Genomic DNA, 4,451 nt, shown 5'->3' with positions numbered 1-4,451 from the left:
CATCCCCTCCCTGTTAGTAAATTATTCATCTACACGCATTACCCTGTGTAATTGCAATTTCTCTCAATGGAGTAAATTGAAGTATATTTTTCCATCTAATTGATGTTGAACTTGGTCATGTGAATGAAATGCCAATAAATGTTAGCATCAACTTTAAATGTGTTTGTCTGATTTGGTTTGTCCTCTTGCACTTCTGCCATTCTATCGTTAGAAATAGATAGTTCAGGTAGCTTCTGGGCCCAGATGATGACATGTGGAACACACCTGATCCTGACTTGGAGTCTGGTGTTTAGTCAAGCCAAGCCAAAAGCATCACCGTGTTCAAGATCAAATGAATAGCAGCCAACACACAGACCCATAAGGAAGAAAAGTCTTTGCTATTTTAAGCCATTGGGGTATTAGGGATTGTCTGTTAAACAACATTACCCACAGTGAAAAAGCTGATAGAGTCTTAGAATTAGCAAAAGTAGAATATTCAAACACTTTTCCCCAAATCATTGTATTGGTTGTGATTTGAGTCATGTGCATATAATAGAAAAACTCAAGTAACCACGGCTTGATCAAAATTGAATTTTATTCTCTATTAGAAAAATTGTTCTAGAGTTAGGCAATTCAGACCTAGTTTAGTGATTTTATGAGGTCACCAGGCTCTTTCCTATGCATGGCTCTGCCATCCCTAGAATATGGGCCTTGTTCTTAATGGCCCAAAATTGCTAGTAGAACTTCTACTAGCTTTCAAGATTCAGGAAGAAGAGTAAGGAAAGGAAGAAAAAATTATGCATGCTCTCTCTTTTAAGGAGAAGTTCTAGAAGTTCCAGAGACTCTCTACTGAGATTCTATTGGCCAGAACTCAGTCAAATTACCACAAGTAGATTACAGGGGAGACTGAAATAGAGACTTCTGGCTAAATAGCAATGTGTCAAGCAAAAATTACAGGGTTGAATTACAAAGAGAAGGTGAGAATAGATACTTTGAGACAACTAGCAACTTCTATCATAATGAACAAATAGTTGCTGCCCTACAGAAAGTGCCCAATAAGTGTTAAGTGGGTAACTAAATGAAAATGTGAATTAATTTTTATGATCTCAATCACCAAAAAGGAAAAAAGGTGAGAAAATTTACTCTTTTAATAGCTAACCTATACATCATACATCAGTGTGCATATATCAGTCATCGTGTTGTGCATCATATCCCTAGTACTTATTTATCTCATGACTGGAGGTTTGTATCTCGACTAACTACCTGCCTCCAACTCTTTCTCTCTCTCAACTTCACCTGCCTGCAAGTCTGAACTCTTTTTCTATGAATTTGGCTATTTGTTTGTTTGTAGATTCTACATATAAATGATGTAATGTAGTACTTGTCTTTGTTGGTCTGACTTATCTCACTTAGTATAATGTATCTGAGGTCCTTTTATGTTTTTGCGAATGGAGAATATCCTCTTTTCTGATGGCTGGATAATATTTCACTATGTGTATATACCACACCTTATCTATCCATTCATCCATTGATAGGCATTTAGGTTGTTTCTATATCTTGGGTATTGTGAATAATGCTAGGATAAACATGGGAGTGCATACACCTCATCGAAATCCTGTTTTCATTTCCTTTGGTTATAGACCCAGAAGTGGGATTGAGTGGTAGATTTATTTTTAAGGTTTTGAAGAACTTCCATATCTTTTTCCACAGTGGCTGGACCAATTGATAGTTCTATTAGTGCACAAGTGTTCTCTTTTCACCACATCCTCACCAGCACCTGTTGTCTCTTGTTTTCTTGATGATTGCCATTCTAATGGGGATGAGGTGATAGCTCATTGTGGTTTTGATTTTCTGTAGAATCCTCAACAAGTAGCTTTTAGAAAGCTCTATATTCAGATAAATAATATTTTATTAGATCAGAAGGCATCTAAGTGAAATATTATTAGATAAAGAGGATACTAAGTGGGTTCATTCCACCATTAGCATCTAGTCTTATCCATCTCTCACGATATCCACCAACTATCACTTCTCCCAGCCATTCTCATGCCCTCGCTATCTATTCTATTTTTCTAGATTACTTAACTAGCTTCTGGTGGTGGAGGCTTGTAACTACCTCCACAATAACCATTTCTAGTTCTTCCTTAATGACAAAATCCCAGATTTATTTGGAGTTGCATGTGCCCAGCTGAATGAATCATTTCCCAGCCTCTCCCATAGATAGGCATAGCCATGTGATGAAGTTCTGGCCAATGAAATGGAAACAAAAGTGTTGGAGGAGACTTCCTGAATGTCATCCTGAAGTTGCTTGGCTCACTTTGCCTCCTTCCTGCAGCCTAAGCAGTGAAAGTAATGGTCAATGTTCCAGTAGCCTACTGGGTAGCTAACACCGATATGATAAAGGGAAACCATCATATTAGCCCTGGACTATCAGCTTCCTTAACTTCTTTTACTTAAATAAAAAGTAAACTACCGAGTTTTAAATATGATTGTTGGAGTTTTTTCTACGGTACACAGTTAGGCTCTTAGTGGCCAATGGATGGCAGGCTGACGCAGAGTTACTGAGGACAGTTTACTTAAGGGTATAGGCAGAATTAAGACACAATAACATTTTACCCACTGCAAGGAAGCCTGTTCAGCCACTATGCATAAAGAATCAAGGAGAGACAAAAAAAAAAAAAAAGAATCAAGGAGAGAGCCATTATTGGGCTCCAGGTTGCTATAGAATTTGGCCTCCTGATTGGAGCACTGGTCTTCTAGCAGATGTACCCATCAGAGAATAACTCAGGATAACAGTCACTCTGTCCTCACTCTTTACCGGCTCTCTTTTCTCCTGACATATGTCCTCTGTTGGCCAAATTCAACAATAAATTAGAGGATAGAGGCGTCTGTTTAAATAGTCCATGAAAATCAGCCTTCAGAGACACCAGACAGAGTAAAGTAGGGTAGACAGTGAATCCAGAGGAGCAAAGGGAGAATGTCCAGCACCACTGCCTACTTACTTTCCTGCCTTCAACTCCATTGCCCCCTCACCAATCTATCCCACCTTCCATAGCTATTTTCTTAGAGACTAATATTATCATTTTCTCCTTTGCTTAAAATTCTTCAATGTATCTTAGTTGCCTAAGAAGGCAAGTCTAAACTGAGTGACCAAAGTCATCACCATCTTGCTTCATCCCACTTTTTTAAGCCTATTTTTCTGCCATTTGCTACAGTATCCTATGTTGTAACCAAATTACAACAATCACCATTGCAAACAATAGCCCATGCTATTCCTGTTCCCGTGCTTTTGCTCTTCAAGCTCAAAGGGCAGGGCACTCCTTTCTCATCTGTGAAAACTTCATCCATATATTAAAGTATAGCTTAAAGACATGAACCCTGTGGAAACTTCCCTGACATCTTTAGGCAAATAGTCTTTAATATTCTTGTGAATATTAGCACCTTAGTGTCTGCCCTTACCAACTACCAATTGGACCAGTTGGACTACCAACTGCCAATTCCTTCCTCCACTGCTCACAACATAGTCTTTCTCAGCAAATGGAATGCCAACTGCCCAAGCCATGCTTAGGAATCTTTTTTGGCTCCTATTTTTACTTCCCATTTCCCATATCCAATCTTCCAGCAAATCCTAGCAATTATATGTTCAATATAAATCCATAATTCAAAGCCCCCACCCTGGTTGCTCCCCACTGTTGTCCAGCTGTTATCCAGTTCTTGTTGTGCTACCATAATAGTCCCCTTTTCATCAGTTTTTACCCGTCACCACTCTTTTATCAAAGTGATAGAGTCATCCTTTTTTTTTTAAGATTGATTTATTTATTTATTTATTTATTTATTTATTTATTTATTTATTTATAAGACAGAGAGAGACACAGGCAGAGGGAGAAGCAGGCTCCATGCAGGGAGCCGGATGCGGGACTCCATCCCAGACCACTGAGCCAAAAGCAGACGCCCAACAGCTGAGCCACCCAGGCGTTCAGAGTCATCTTTTTCTTTTCTTTTTTTAAAAATGCTTTATTTGAGAGAGAGAGAACAAGCACACGAGTGGGAGTAGGGACAGAGGAATAAGCTGACTCTCCACTGAGTGAGGAACCCAAGGTGGGGCTTGATCTCAGGACCCTGAACAGATGCTTAATCAACTGAGCCACTCAGCAGCGCTCCCCCTCTTTTTTTAGGCATCATCCTTTTAAAATAGAAATGAGATAAGGTCACTCTTTTTGTTCAACTTCTTCAGTTGGTTTTTCATCTACTCTAGAGTAAAAGTCAAAGTCCCTTCAATGCCCTACACGTTATGATGCCCCTCACTCACCCTACACACACCCACACCCACAACTTCTTACTTTGGTAGCACTTTCTTTATAACTCCTTCCCTCACCACCAGCATTCCCTCTTCTTTTTAACACAGAACTATCCATATCCTGCTGATTTTCTATGTTCTTGCTAGTTTTATGTATTGTCTCTTGTCACAATAGTGT

This window comes from Nyctereutes procyonoides, unplaced genomic scaffold (genome assembly GCF_905146905.1).
Source record: "Nyctereutes procyonoides isolate TBG_1078 unplaced genomic scaffold, NYPRO_anot_genome, whole genome shotgun sequence".
Lineage (NCBI taxonomy): Eukaryota > Metazoa > Chordata > Mammalia > Carnivora > Canidae > Nyctereutes > Nyctereutes procyonoides.
This window is presented reverse-complemented; position numbering follows the sequence as displayed.